Raw genomic sequence first — 16,583 nt, forward strand, 5'->3', positions numbered from 1 at the left:
AATAAACTGAGATTTATTTTGATTTAGAAGAGGAAAGGGAAGGGAAAAACCCAAGAAACCAGGTTGTTGGGACAGCACTGTATTAACCAGTCTGAAAGCTCTGGGAGTCTCAGTGGTTCTTCAGGCTGTCCAGGGCAGCAGAACTGGCTGAGAAAACCCTTGCTGTTAAAAACTGCCTCCAGAGACCTTCCTTCCCCACAGTACCTGCCCCCTCTCTCTGGAAGGAGTCACAATCTCAAAGACATGCAGCTTCTTTCTTCTGTCTATACAAATTCAGGAGTGCCCTTTCTTGGTCCTTATCTCCCACCACTCTCAAGTTTGTCTGTGATTAATGGGGCAGCACAACTCTACCCAGCAGAGCAGTAACTTATCTGGGTCATGTTTCTGGGAGGGATAAACCCAGGCTCTCTCAGGGTTGAACTGTGAGCTTTCACTTCCTAAATGACTGTTCAAACCAGCGGGCTATTAAGCAGGGAAGATCATACACCACTGGCTGGGTTTGCAAAGCAAAGCAGCTAGAACTGCATTTTGTGAGGGCCCTGATCCTATTAGAATATTTTAGGCAAACTCTGAGAACACCCACACAGTCAGAAGACCAAAGTCCTTCTCCACCTAACTCAGGATCCCAAGGGGATTAGGCATAGGCCAAGTCTCCCACTGCTAAATTAAGTGGCTAAGAAGAAATGGGATATTTACTGTCTGGAATTGCCTACCTTCCTGCATCAACTACAGAGGGAGCCCAAACAACTGGCTTAGACCAAATGCCCAAATGCCTATAAATAGATAAGATACATCCCCCTTTTCGAGTCTCAGTTCCCTATTTATAAAATGAGAAAACTAAGATTACTTCCTTCCGTCATGGGTTATTATTAGGATAAACCTAACTGTGAGTTTCTTTTGTATTCTTAGGACAAGGTCAGAAACTATCCAGAAGCAGCAGTGATCTGGGAAAGAAAAAAAAAAAAAGGAAAAAAATCAATTCCTTTGCTCTAAGAGAAGAAGAAGAAGGGTATTCATTCTTTGCTTTGTGCACCAGTTTTGCTCTTCTCTCTTCAGGCTCAGCTTGTTCCTTGGAGCCAGTGATCATGGATGCAGCAGAGCAGGAATAGCTCCTTCTCCTTCACTTCCTGCTGATGGATTAGAGGACATCTTGCCTCTCTAACAAGCAGAGTCTCTCCTTATCTGCACAAGGAAGATCCAGAGAACACCTATTTGGGTGCCTGGGGAGATTAAGATTAAGCAGACCTACAGGACAAGCTCCCATAAACCTGCAGAGATCTGAAAGCAGCAAGGGCAGCTCAGGTTTATGCAAGACCTCACCTAACATGGGGTGAGCAGCAGCAGACGTTGTCAACTCGTCAGTGAAGGGTGGCAGGTCCCCTCCGTGCTTTCTCAGGAAGTTTTTTATAAACATAAACTCATTTGTGGTTGCTGAGTTTGAAACGATTATTCCCACAAACAGACCAATAGGAAGCAGAAATAGACCGAGTGCGTATTTTTCAGTTTGTGGTCTCCCCTGGGTTTAAATACAAAGACAGAGTTAACAAAATGAATGACAACATTACACCTGAAGACGATTAGGAAATAAGATAAGCCACCCCTGTGTTTATCTTTGACAGCCATTACAACACAACGTAGCCAATATGTAGTTCAATCAGTTCTGATGACACTTTCTTTCCCTTTTTATGATAAGAACCGTTAGGTTTAAATCCTGCCAAGTAAAACGAGCCTAGATATTGGCAGCACTGATAAGCGTAGCTCTGCCTTTGGGCTAATAACAGTTGATACACCTATTGGGTCATAAAGCAGTTTGCAAATGTTAATGAATTTGATTATCATTTTCTACTAATTTACAAAGAGATTTATTGAGGTATTCAGGCAACTAAATGTGCCACTAGGCACTAATGGATTTTTAAAAAGTCCTTTGGGCATTTAACTGCCACTGAGAGTCAAGAGAGCACTTGAACCCACATACAGGTCCTGCTAGACAGCTGCCACCTAAACACTGGGTGATTCATTTCAGCACCCAGCTGAAGACAGCAGTATGCCTCCCACTGTCCTGAAACGCAGGAGCTTGTAGTCTGAGTACAGAACAGGAGGTAAATGGGGAAGCTTGCAGGACCAATGAGGCAGTTTTGGTCACCACAGAACGCTGTGCCTGCACAGAGCCCCTGTAGAGCTCTCTGCTGTCAATCCCTGTGCAATTAGCTCTACATCACTTAGTGTGGAATTAATTTCACAGAGGTCATGCAGCTAAAACTGCTGCTCCTATGTCAGGGGTTAAAGCCAAATGTACAAATTCTTTCACCAGTCACTCACTCCCACTTTTGTCCCATCTTTTCAGTTCACTCTGGGGCTAGGGGGAAGCACGGGAGTACTCCTTAATGAACAATGGGTGAGATTTAAAAAGCAACATTGTCCTTAAACCTGCATTGTTTCAGGCTCCCCCATGCATCAGTATTAGCACAACTGAGCTGCACAAGGGCAGGCATAAGGCTGGAACTGGGAGAGATGGGCTATCTTTTGACATGCATATTTCTTTTTGCAAGTTCTCCATGTCTGCTCAAGGATCTTGAGATGATGCCCAACTTCCAGGTCTATAAGAATAACTTTTAGTCCTAATGAACAAGTCAGGGCAAAATTAATATGGCAGCTCACTCTTTTTCCACCAAATCAGACACAGAAAGACTGATGGGGAATCCATAACTTTGCTTGTATAATTCACCTTATACCTCAGTAAACCTTCCTCAGATAATCAGATATTCATTTCCAGTCCATCAATATGCCATTTCAGGAGACTGCCAGGGTGTTTACTGGCTCTTTAAGGCTAGGAAGGGGATTTTTTTTTTCCAAAGAGCATGGAAGGAAGCTTATCTGTTCAGTTACTTTGAATTTGGAGGTAATTTGCTATTCTCACTGCTATATACCAAAAGAAGAAGCAAATACAGAAACTGCCATTTATACCACTAATGGACTTAATGAAAATAGTCCAGGGGAGTAACCAGTGCTTTATTCATAGTGATAAGCTATGACTTAGCTAAAAAATGTGACCTTTAATTGTCTACAAGTGTAATTTCCAAAACTCTCCCATGTGCTGTAGAGTTTAAGACTCTCTCTTAGCTCTCCTTAGGCAGATGCATCTTTTAATCAAAAAATCATGATTCTGTGGCAATTTGGCAGCAACAAGAAGGTGCTGCCCTGACATACCTGGACATTCAGCAGCACTGCTCCTTCAGACCTCGTTTGCAAGGAATGTGGCCATGGGTCTTACACATCCAGAGGAAGTGGAAAATGAGCTCTTTGACAGCAGCACAGGAAGAGAGGACCAGCCCACAAGCTTCATGTGGCATTTGGCTTTGTGAACCTGTGCACAAAGTCAGAGCTTTGTGTAAGCACATACACAGGCACTTGAATCCCACAGAGATGATAAGAGAGATATCAACAGCATATCCTTCCACAGGATGCCTGTTAGCTGGCAAATCTCATCCAGTAGGGCCTCACTAACCTACGTGGAGGCAGCCCTAACTGACTGTCTCATTGTGAGTATGGAAATTCCACACCAAACAAGGCATTGCGAGGGGGTTTTCCCCTCAGATAAAATGAACATCCAAAAATTTATCCCTGTTGTTTTGTGAGCTGAGTAACGGATTTTTGCTTGAATCCACGGAAAAAGTAGCCCAAGAGCTTTTGGCAGATCATAAGCCTGGTGTTGGCATTCCAGATTTGGCTGAGTCAAACTGAGAAGACCAATCACAGAATCACAGAATCCTATAATAGTTTGTGTTGAGAGGGACCTTAAAGGACATTTAGTTCCAGCCCCCCACCATGGGACACTGTCCACTAGTTCAGGTTGCTCAACATCCCCTCCAACCTGGCCTTGAATAGGGCTTCTGATGGGGCATCCACAGCTTCTCTGGGAAACCTGTTCCAGTGTCTCACCACTCATAGAGTGAAGAATTTCTTCCTTGTACCTAATCTAAACCTGCCCTTTGTCAGTTTGATGCCATTCCCACTTGTCCTATCACTCCATGCCCTTGTCCAAAGACCCCTCCAGCTCTCTTGTAGATGCTCTATGGTTACTGGAAGGTGTTCTAAGGTCTCCCCACAGCCTTCTCTTCTCCAGACTGAACAACCCCAGCTCTCTCAGCCTGTCTTCATAGCAGAGCTGCTCCAGCCCTCTGAGCATCTTCATGGCTCTTGTCTGGACTCACTCCATCAGGTCCATGCCCTCCTTGATTAGCTCATCTCCTTTACAAACTTATGTTCAGACAAACCTCTGTCCATTGCCTTTCCCCAAAAGAAATATACCTCCTCAATATTCCATCTAAAGCACGGGAGACATTCAGAAAATTAAAATAAAATATATATATTCATGAAAATAGGGGGGTCAGATTCTTAGAAATTGCAGATATTTCTTCCTCCTGTCATTCACAGCACTAAGAGTGGAGGAGCACTCTGATCTGTTGAAGCAAACAGAAAGACTTCTGAAATATACAGGATGGTGAAAAAGCCATAAATTTGGAAATTAAGGCAAGAAATAACATCTGGTAGATCAAGATTTTTACTTCCACTCCTGGAAGACTAAAAGCCAATCAATACCAAAAAGTGCAGTTAAGAGATCCCTTCCCTACACATACTCCACTCTCAGTTTCAAGGTTTTATCCCAGGTGGTTTTATGGCACCATCCCTAAATTAGATAAATGCAAGCCAGAGATAATTCAAGCCAAATGTTTCAGCTGGAAATATTAACTTCCTTCTTCCAGAAAACAGTGATTTCACCTCATCAATATTTTAAAAATATATTAATTTGTGATAAAATCTAAATATATTTATGGTTTACAACAAATTTTTTGTGTGTCAGGTATTGTTGCCATATTCAGAACATTTCTACTCTAGTCCAGAATTAGATTATAAATTAAAACAGACAAGTCAAATCAATGAAGTAAAAATGAAATTGTCAATTCCACTTATCCTACACATCATTTCAGAATTTTGGCCATGCAGGTGGTTTTTCATTTTCTTACCAATGGGAGACAGTAAAAAATCATGATTTGGAATCCCCTGTTGTACAGTAATCCTGACTTCCCATTGCAATTGCTCTTCTCTTGCAATATTTTCAGCTCAGATTTCCATCAGCTGAACTCTTGTCCTTACAGATAAGGAAAGTGATTTTCCTAAATTTACATCTATTTGGGATAGTTCTAGAATAATAATTATTCAGAATACTTTTAACTCCCTACATCTAGTTTCAGGCTTTTTGCCAACCTTTAAGTTCCATCTCTGAACTCACATCTCTCTCACAGTCTAGAGAAAACCTTGTTTGATAATGGATAGGAAGACAATGAGGCAAGGTTGCTGATACAGCACAGAAAAGAATTGGTGCACGCAGCTAATCTGTGTTTATTAATTTTTTATCAGGTCTTTTCCTCTACCTATACTGTAAAAAGAACATAAATGTGCATTAAAATGGAAGCAGATCAGAGATTCACCAGACTCTGGGAGACTACACTCCTACTTAGGGTTGAACATGAGTCCAAAATTAAAGTTAATCGAATACAGCCAGATTTACAAAAGATTTTAAATGCCTAAGGATGCAAACAGTGTAACCTCTCAACCCTTACTTTAAGTGCACCTTTTCTTTTATTAATTGTTACCATGAGTGCAGGAAAGACTGACTCAGACAAATCTCTGCACAGCTGCACACGGGATGCCGGTAGATAACACACATGAATTCATTTAAATGCCATAATCTCACTCCTTCCTCCCTTCCTACTCCTTCACTTCTACCTACATCCTTCCACCACTCCCGTCAGCTCCTGTGACACCTCAGGTTCCCTTCTGACTCAGGTCAGCTCTCAGCTGGCAGAAGACACAGCAATAGAGAAGAGCTGTTTTCTGCCCAGGTTACAGGACAGCAGTAGCTCAGCGTAGGGTCTGATGTGTTTCCACAATTAAAGAGGTTGGATTAACCAAGTTAGCAGTTGGGCTTGATGATCTTAGAGGTCTTCTCCAACCTAAATGATTTTAACATTATCTGATTGCGCCCAGGGGTGGAAGGAAGGAAGAAATGGGAGAGGAGGAAAGAGGGAATCCTGTTAGATTAGCAAGCAGCAGCACAGCGCCACACACAAAGCACTGTAATTGTTTCTCACACCCTGGTTTCAGAGCAAAATTCAACCTGAAGAGGCTTTGTCTTGTAACAAAAATAACCACAAAGTTCAAAAGACATCTTTTAATGTTTTTAGAAGATTGCGCTGAATAATAGATGTGGCTTCATGTTTGAAACTTTGCCTGTTTAAACGTGATACGACCACAATCTTGTTTTTGCACTTGTAGTTCGGTTAGAGAAAGAAACATGGAGAAAAGTAAACCTGGAAATATTCACTAATGGCTCTGTAAACAATGAGTATGAGCTTCATGCAGCCATTTTTTGCAAATATTCAGTAAGTATGGCACGCAATTCCAAGTGAGCTGTTGCTGCAAGGCCTGGATATGCCTAAATGGATATTTTATCAGCACTTTCTTGGAATTTACAACCAGACTCAGCAATATATTCTTCAGCAATGCATCAGCATGCACTCTTCTCTACTGTTGTGAGACCTCACCTGGAGTACTGCATCAAGATCTGGGGCCTCCAACCAAGAAAGACACAGATGTTGGAACTAGATGATCATTCAGGTCCCTTCCAACCCAAACCATTCTGTTATTCTGTGATTTACATAAGATGCTCCATTCATTTTGACAGACTCAACACTGTCTCTAAGCTGATGGAAAAAAAAATATTTCTTCCAATAATTACTCAGCTTCTATACAACTTCATACAAAGTATGCCACAAATAAGCCATCATTTGTTTTTGAAACCTGTGCAACAAGAGTTTTCTAATACTTTTCCTCATCCTGCAAAAGGGTTTCAGAATTACATAGGAGGTGTCATTTTATCAGTGCTGATGCCTGTTCTCACAAGATGAGAACCGCAAGGCTTGGTAAATATTTTGCAGGCTTCCAGGGTTACCTTTTGTATTTATTATTTTATGTTGGCCACTTTTTACAGTTTTATGGATGACTACCCCAACCTGTTGCACTGTACATCTCAACAGTTAGTAAAGAGAGCAGCTTGCTGTAGCTCTAGAGACTTTGGTACAGGACATGGCAGCAGTTACAAGGCCGAGCTCATCCCATTCCCACTGGTTTTCTTCTTTGGATTTGCATCAGACACCTCTAAAAATCATTCAAAGGAACTTCAGAGAAAGATCTGCAAGATCCTGACCTGGTGTAAGCCACTAGTACCTCAATTACTCTTGCAGCTTTCTTTATAACTGTAACAAATTCGCTCCTTAAAAAAATAATAGAAAATCCTACTCCATAAGGCAGCAAAACTCCTCCTTTAGGGTGCAACAAAGATGGCCTTCATTTGTATTTGACCTGAGTGGGGATTTTGATCTGTCTTCAGAAATCAAGCTTCAGGTGTAAAACTCCAGAGGAAGCTGTGCCAAAGGGAAAAATGGGGGGATTACTTTTTTCAGGCAGGGAAATTTACTTCTTAATGTTCAGTCTATGTATAGTTCTTGAACAATGGGCTGACTTCTTTTCCCCCTCTGGCAATTGAATCATGTTGTACTGTAAATAATGTGCTACAATGTTACCCTCCCCCTTCCTAAAGAAAAAGAAAAATAAAAAGGAAAAATATAAACTTCTCCCATAGCTGGCTATGCTGATATTATTACTCATTGACTGCATCAGCACAGGTCTACATCAGACATTTGTCAAAATCCCTGCCAAGAGAAAGTTTTCATTTTCATCAATTTATTTTTAGTAGAGCAGATGGGAAATCCAATGACTGGCTGAGTAGAGACCTGGAGTTTGGAATGGATAACTGCTTTTTCCAAACACACTTCAGGTTCCCTCTGCCTTCAAGTGAAACCTCTCCCTGGGATCTTATTTGGACGAGGCTGGACAAGAACAGCCCTTTTCTTCCCAGGCTTCTGGGACTCTGCCCAGTTCTAAACAAAAAAGCCCAGTTAACATGGGTGGTTTGTTTATCTGTCCCACATACTGTGGTGGCACAGGAGACGGGGTGGTGGACAGTTCAGGTCCCCTCCTGCCAGAGGTTTTTGCAATGTCTTGGGGAGAATTTGACATTGGTCTTGAACTAATCACCGTGTGGTTCCTCTCAGTTGCTGCTTTCCAGGATAAGCCAGAAACAGAGGATCCTTCAATACTTACCAGAGAACATGGCACACTGAAAAGTTCTCATAATGCCCCTTCCAAACATTTCATTAAGACGGGACAATCATCCTGGAGAAGTGCTTGTTGCTTACCACTGATTATAGAGAGGGTCTGGACATCTGGTATGACCTAAACTTCAACTTGGGAAGAAGGGCTCTCCCTGAAGTATGATGTGATATTGTTGTCCTTGGGGTAGTGTCAAGCAATTGTGGCAAACCCATCATTTTGCTCTACAAAAGTGAATTAAATCAGGTGCTAAAAAGCAATTTCAAAAGGCACTGCTCATCATGTACTCTCTTTGGGCTAACAATATTTCATTTCCTAGGCAAGTGAAAGCTAAAGAAAACTTGTTAGCCTGGTTTTCTACTATCTTTGTGAGTTCTCCAGTGTCTAATATCGTTGCTGAGTTTAGATCAATGCCTTTCTCTTTGGGGTAATATCTCAGCGAGAGAGTTGATTTGTCAAACTTTTCCTCAGACTTTGTGTTACTATTTCTCTTCCCTCTTCTTTTCCACCAGTTTAATTTAATTTAGCAGTTTTATAAATGACCACGGCACCGACAGTTAAACTGAATAATTTCTGTTTTCTTATGAAACTAAACTTCTTTTTTTTTTTTTAATTTGCAAAAAGATCAATATTAGGGACAAAATAACACAGGAGAGAAACCTGGTTTTCTAAATGAAACCCTTCATACTTGCTGTCTTGATTTACAAGCTTCCAGGCTGCTTTGCAGTATTCCATCCCCTCTCTTTCCCTCTGCAGGACCCAAAACCCCAGATGCAGTAGGACAGCTACCCCATTATCCATGTATGCTACTCATGTCCCATGACAGTGCAGAAACCACTGCCTTGTGCTGTGGTAGGGAATGAGATTCCATGGCAGGAGCAATGAGCCAAATTGATGCCTCTCATATGCAGAAGAATGGCTTGACCTGCCAACATTTGTGTCAGTACTGACAGAAACTGTCAAAATCATAGTAGGAACCAAAAGCAGAGATCCAACAGAAGACTTCCATGCCTCATCCGTACATAGGTCATATCTAGGACTGCTGAAACTAGTTAAAATTGATCAATTAAAATATATTAAACCATATTATATTAAAATGTATGAAAACATATTAAAATAAAATATATTAAAATGAAATATATTTATTTAAGTTATATGGAATAAAATATATTAAAATATAATTAAAATTAAAATACTCTGGAGAGAGACTTTTTGCAAAGGCATGTAGTCATATAGGAAGGGACAACAGCTTTAAACTGAAAAAGCTTAGATTTAGATAAGATATAAGGAAGAAATTCTTCATTTTGAGGATGGTGAGACAGTGGAACAGGTTGCCTGAAGAGGTTGTGGACTTCTGATCCCTGGAAGTGTTCAAGGCCAGGTTGGGCGGGGTTCTGAGTAACCTGGTCTAGTGGAAGGTGTCCTTGCTCCTGGCAGGGGGTTGGAATTAGATAATCTTTAAGGTCCTTTCCAACCCAAAACATTCTATGTATTTTTGATTCTATAAAGGCCTCAGAGCAACCACATAGGCCTTCTCAAGATAACCTAAACCAATTTAAGAATTACTGTAGTTATATTTTCCATGAAAAGCAGGGGGGAAATGTTTTGTGAGCTTCTGAGCATTATTTGTGAAGTGCTTTAAATATTCTGATGCGGAAAAACTCTCCATTTCCATTTAGAAAATTGATCCATCAGGAAAGATATTTCAAATTGTATTTTCTTCTAAACAAATATAATCAATACCAGCTTCATCTGAAGTTTTGGCTGTTCATGTAGGACCTGACAACACTTGGTTTTATATGTGTTTAATTAGATGATTAAAACTCTTGTAGGTAGACAAAATTTTAGTTTTTCAGAACCTCTGCAGAAATGAATTATAAGTAAAGTGTCAATACCTCCATGTGATGAAGCAATTTGAAAATAATAAAAAGAAACAGAACAAGTTTTGCTGAAATTACTGGGAGAAGTAGTTTTAATGCAAGTATTCATCCAGTACTGTAATAACAAAATAAATCCAAGTGAAACATTAAGCAGAACTTTGTGTATATGTGGGAGGGGTGTCCCTGGGGAACACACTGGGGTTCTGCAGCATTCACAGAGACAGGACGTTAAACACACACATCCAAAAACGTAAAGTTAAAATATTGTAAAGGCCTTGCCATAAACCTGCCAGAAATCAGAGAAATTTGGAGTAATGATAATTCCCTAGAGGTTTGATTCTACTCTCACTCATGCTGGCTCCACATCAATATCGTGCATTTGACATCCCAGCTTTACTATCAATTCACACCAGTTTAGGAAGAACCAGGTTCTGCATTATTAACTGTTGATGTCCTGCTACTTAACTGTGACCTCAGGACCTTAATTGCCATCGAAGGGGCCTCTTCATTTCAAGCCTTTGTTTTGATTAGATCAATATTTGGAGAGAAAAAAGACCCCATGTGTGCAATCTTTCATGCTGCCCTTCAGTCCTTGAATTATTTTCATTATTAAAAAGTGACATGCAGTAAAAAATGTTTTTCATAAGGACTCTGAGGACCTGCAAAGATCAAATGGTTGGACACCAAGTCTTTGATAAGCTCAGAAGGGTGACTGGGCTACAATTTCTACAACACTTAAGCCTTCAAACATGCACAGGGATGTGCAAGAGACTATTTCCCATCTTCCCTTGCAATACATGAACAAAGCATATAGGTGATCATGTTTCCTGCAGAAGACCACTCAGCATTCTTCAGATCTATGCTTCAAGAGTGCGAGGCTTGCTGAAATCTCCAGGGGCTTCGTATTGGGTTATCGCTCAGTGGAGACAAACAAACAAGCCTTGAGTCTTTGTCTGTGTTGGCTTTCAAATGGCATCATTATTTCTGCATGTGAAGCAGAGCCCAGGCAAGCTGCCCTGACCACCAGCTAATCTCCTATAGCCTGCTGCTACGAGCCAGTTGGAGAGCAAATGGAAATAGTCCCTAGGTATAAAGCAAAACCTCCTGGGTAGGGATCTCTAGAGCAATGTTTTCCTCTAAGGCCTAGCTGTATATTTTTTTTAAGGAGGAAACAGCCCCTATGACCACGGGCCTGATATTTCATTTAATATGTCAACAGAAATTCTTGGACTTTGGAGTGATTTTAATATGTTTCTTACACCTTGGAGGCCCCCATCAATGAAGCTGAAGGTACCTGGATATGGGTCCACAGGACCAGGAATCCCTTCATGGAAGTTCTGTAGCTACATGAAAATGATGCTTTGCCCAAACTATCACAGAATCATGGAATGGTTTGGTTTGGAAGGGAACTTAAAGATCAACTACTTCCAATTTCCTTAATATGGACAGAGACACCTTCCACTAGACCAGGTTGCTCAAAACCCCATCCAACCTTGCCATGAACACTCCCAGGAATTGGGCATCCGCAGCTCCTCTGGATAACCTGGTGCAGTGCCTCACCACCCTCACAGTGAAGAATTTCCTCCTAATATCTAATATGTCTTGCTTCTCAGCATATGCCTTCAACAGATCTTATTAGCTTGGGCAAAGCTCCATCCTAACATGATTTCTGGCTTCCAGTCCAGAGCTGGCCTACATCCAGCCAGCTTGGAGTGTAGGCAAAATGAGCTTCATCCATTTGTGCCCGTCTGTGTCAATGTGCCCTCACCGAGAAGCTTTGAGCTAAGCCAGCCTAACTGTCAAAGATATTTGGAAACAGCAGGGATTTCTTTCTCCTCGAGAAAAATCGAAATTGCTTCCACGTGTAAGAGTGACTTGTGGTTTGTGATGAAGAGGCTCTGTCAAACTAATGGCCAACTGGTGATTAAAATCCACTTTCCGTTTACTGTACTGGAGCTAGTGCAAAGTAGCAGCTGGTTTTTTTTATAGTGTTGCAAATTTAATAAACTTTTTTTTCCCACTATTATGGAACATTAAATACTGGGGAAAAAAAATAAGACCTCTATGTTTTATGTGTTTCTACACCTACTGTCAAGCAAGGTTTTGGAGGAATAAATGCTGGGGAAAAGAGACAAAAAGGAAGGGCTCCTCACTGAACATGCTGAGTGCTCCTAAAAGCTGTTGAGTTCTTCCTGTTCTTAAAGTGGAATTTTTAAAAGTCATTTTTTGGTAGGATTCATCTTACCTTGGTTTGGTCATCTACAAGATAAAAATGGGATTCAGTGTTAGACAGACACCCAAATTTACATGTTTGTATGTAGATGTTTTTATGTGAATTATGAGCTTAATTCAATTGCTCACACATAGGTGTCAACTATAATTTTAGAAGTTGTGGACTACCCAAGCCATTTATACATCTTGTAGAAACAACACAACCTATAGGAAGCCAAAACCTTTCTGGAGAGATGCTGAAAAACCTTAAAGAAAATTCCACAGGGCACTTCAAAGAGTACTGGGTACCATTTGAGAGTATCTGAATTGAAACACATGTAAATTCACTATAGTTAATGGAGAACAGGGATGTGATTCAGTTGTGTAGATATGGACATCTAGTGTCATCTGAGATTATGTAATATATACAAAATTTCTGTATGGCTGGTACTTGCAGTTAGGAAGTCTGCTGGAGGTGAGGACAGATCCACTAGGATAGCTCAGACAGCTATAACCACAAAATAATCCTCAAGCTTAAATAAATGCATCTGACCAAATTCATTTACTGGAGAATAAAATGAAACATAGGCTCCACAAATTGTCTCTACTACATCTCCATTCCTTCTTAAGAGAAATAAAGCATCTACCTCATATGTAGATGTAGGCTTCCAAAATTTCAGTCTCTAACTGAATCCTGCCCTAGACATCCCAAATAAATTATTTACTTGGAATTCTATTAAAGTCATGAAGTGAGACAGTGGGTGACTGACCCCACTTGGACTTCTGCCTTAGGATGGGATGAATCAATCTACAGAGGTGCCTGTATCTCCCCACTGAACAAAGAGCAAGCCTACCCAACCAGATTAAATACATTGCCTGCCTTTCAGATGACTGAACAGCCCACCCTGTCCACTGGTATCTCTTTATTTTCACTGGTATCAGCATTTATTAATTTAGTCGAAGGACAGCCCAAGTCTGAGCATTTCTGGGAAGCCCACCTCTAATATCTTGGAGTTCACTAATGTAGTCTGCTTTCCCTCATCCAAGCAACTTGTGGCTCAGAGAGTTCTTGAGCCAGAAATGTATCTTTGTAACCCACAGTCCTTGTTGACCTCTTCTTTCACTGCTTTGTGCAATTGCTTTTTTAATCCTTGTGAACTTTTTGGTATTCAGATAACTCACAGCAAAAGAGGAACCTCTTCCTTTTGTATGCTTTGAACTTGTCATCTATCAATTCCATAAGGATCTCTACTAAAGACCCCTTGAAAATATAGCCCAGCTGTGTGCCAGTTTAACACAGAATTGCTCTCTTAACTCCACAGAAAGTCTGCTGAGCAACTTTATCAAAGTTGTCACTGTTCATATTGAACCTGAACGTTCAGGGCAGAAGGAGGACCAATTTTTCATTGTTTCTACTTTGGACCCTCTCAGAGAAAAGGGTTCACTTCATGTACAAAGAAATTCAATGAAATATATCAGTGACTCATACCAGATGCACCGACGATGTAATGATTTGCATTATGAAATCAAGCTCTATGACTTTGCTCCAGCTGAGATTCATGTGATTTTCTTTCATTCCATAAAATGCAGTCAGAAACCCCATATAAGCAAGCACTGCTGTGATGCCTGAAATGGGAGAAAGTTGGAGGGGAAATAAGAGAAATAGAAAAAAAGGTTGCTTCATAAACTGAATTTATGTGATTTCTAATGAAACTTTCACCTTAGTACGCCTGTACTCCTTATAAGGCACTCTGTGTATGTGCATGTATACATAAAATCACTTCTCTCAGCTCTATCTTTATGCAGAGACAGGAAGGGTGGTTTTGTGGTTGAGAGAGTGATGCGGGACTCAAGAGATCTGGGTATTATTCCTACACACTTCCTCTGTGATTTTGGGCAAGTCGCTTAGGTCCCAATCCTGAAAACACCAATGCACCTACTAAAATCTGCTGTCATAAGTGGTGTCAGTGAACAGGCCAGATTAGACATGGAGAGAAGAGTAGGCAGCAAAGAACTGCCATACTTCAGTTATCTTTCTGTGAACTGGGGGAGTAAATTAATCCTCCACTCATTGCCCAATTGATTCCATTTCTACGCTCTTTCCAAAGCTCAGCCTGTTGGGTATTTGGACAATGAAGACATCTCAGCTGGGCCTTGTAGGACCTTATAAGATGGTCACCAGAGGTCTCTGATATTTCTATTGCTCCTCTGTTTGCTCCAATTCCCATGCACATCTCTATGCCCTCCATCTCTTTTCTTCTTTTTGGTATTTTCTCTCAGCCAGCAGCAGAGATTACTCAGAACACATGTAGTGCAAGGCTAATATTTCCTAGCCATCCAACATGGAACTGCTCTCTCTTTTTCTTTCAGTATTCAGGACTAAGTAGACAAAGTAATATTTGTTTTGGTTTTCTTTTTAATCATTATTTAAATGGCTGCAATAGTGCATGCCTTATGTTTAGTTTAGAAAGTACATTACATCAGTGGTTGTTTTCCCAGTCTTGTGTTCTTCTGAATGTTCTTTCTGCCCTTTCCTTGTCTGCTCTTTTATAAGCAAGCTCGGAAAGAGGAAACGTTTGAGTTACATTACGAGCTGTTCAGTCTGGCTGGGAAGCAGAGCTATTGTCACTCACCAAAGGTTTACTCACTTTGACTTCCTCTAAGAACCAACAAATATTTGGCAGTGACTCCAGAGCTGAGTTAATTGTTAATAATTCGTGGCCTCCCTATATATGTCATCTGGATAATTATTGCAGTCTGCCAAGATGAAGACAAGGGCAACGGTGAGCAGTCTAAGTCCAGAAAATTAGGTTCTTGTCAAAGGGAGGCCTTGTTTTGAGCCATATTCTGGCTACTGTGTTTTGTGATGCTGGAGGCACAGGATCATAAATCTCACCAATTCTTCCATCAAGAAGGGCAACATGAATAGCGCCCAGTTGCTGTCAGCAACTGGTTGATCTCACACTCTGCATTACACCAACCAGTAAAGTCCATTCACAGGAGAAGAGGCAAAAGAACAAGAAGTCTCCAATAATTTCAGTAGAGCACTTTTTATCACAACCAAACCAATGATCTGTCCACATAATGATATTCAAGTCCAAATATACCACTTCTGTGTAAGCAATATTTGCATAGCAATGTGGTATCAGTAGCAGATGTGGTCACTGGCACTATCATTTGGTGGATTACTCAGTAAATGGGAAATAATTGCAGGCTAATTTCAGGTTTCATTCAGAGACACTCCCCTTGTGCCTCCTCCTGCTCTGCTGTCCTTTCCCTTTCCTGATAGACTCACTGCAAACTTCCACAATGCCAACAAAATATTTCCAGTGAATGCACAATATTGTCATATATGTTAATGTTAAGTTTAATTTTCTTTCTTTCTGGTTGCCTGTTTTGCAGTAATAACACCAAAATGCAATCTAAAAAAGAGCACAACAACTTTTTTAAGAGTTCTAAACAACACTACAGAGAGTCCTGTTGCTCACCTCATGACGTTCATTACCCCATTTCCCACCATCCAACATTTTTCAGTAAAGGAGATCAGGATATTAACTCTCATTAAAACATCAGGGGAAGAAATGTGCAGGCAAAATGTTTGTATCTGAACTGGAATATAAACTAAGCCCTGGGAATAAAAGACTCTCCAACTCGTACTTTTATAATGCAAAGTTACACAAAACCCCCTCACTATTAAGTAAAAGAAAGATACTTTGCAGCTCCCTAGCCTCCAGTAACCAAGGATCTCAAATCTCTTTATAAACATTATAAGCATGAATTAATTTAGACTGCTAACAGCCCTGAAAAGCAGGTACTATTAATCCTTCTTAATGTATAGGTAAAGTGAGGCATCGAGTGATGAAATGAGTTAGTCACTAAGTGAATCAGTAGCTGATCCAAAAATAAATAATTCTAAGTAGCTTTGCAATCTAAAATAAACAAGCTGAAAAAGAGAAGGTATGGGATGGCAGGGGGTGGAAATGAGAGAACGAGGGATAGTAGGGAATTGTAGTAAGTGATATTATATGAAGGCAGTGCCTCTTAAAGCACCTAAATAACTCATACCTCATTATTAAATATTTATTTCCCCAAGTTCAGGAATTTGGGGAGATGGGAAAGCTGGTTCTGCTACATCTGTTCTTAAATTAACATGTTTCTTCTAAGCCTTCATTAGAGAGAACTTCAACAAAAAAAGCAGAGGGGAAAAAACCTCTTCTGGAATGCTTTTAAAGGGAGAACTAAAGTAAAATGCATGGGAGA

This window comes from Lepidothrix coronata, unplaced genomic scaffold (assembly GCF_001604755.1).
Source record: "Lepidothrix coronata isolate B3197 unplaced genomic scaffold, Lepidothrix_coronata-1.0 Scaffold20, whole genome shotgun sequence".
In the NCBI taxonomy this organism is placed as follows: domain Eukaryota; kingdom Metazoa; phylum Chordata; class Aves; order Passeriformes; family Pipridae; genus Lepidothrix; species Lepidothrix coronata.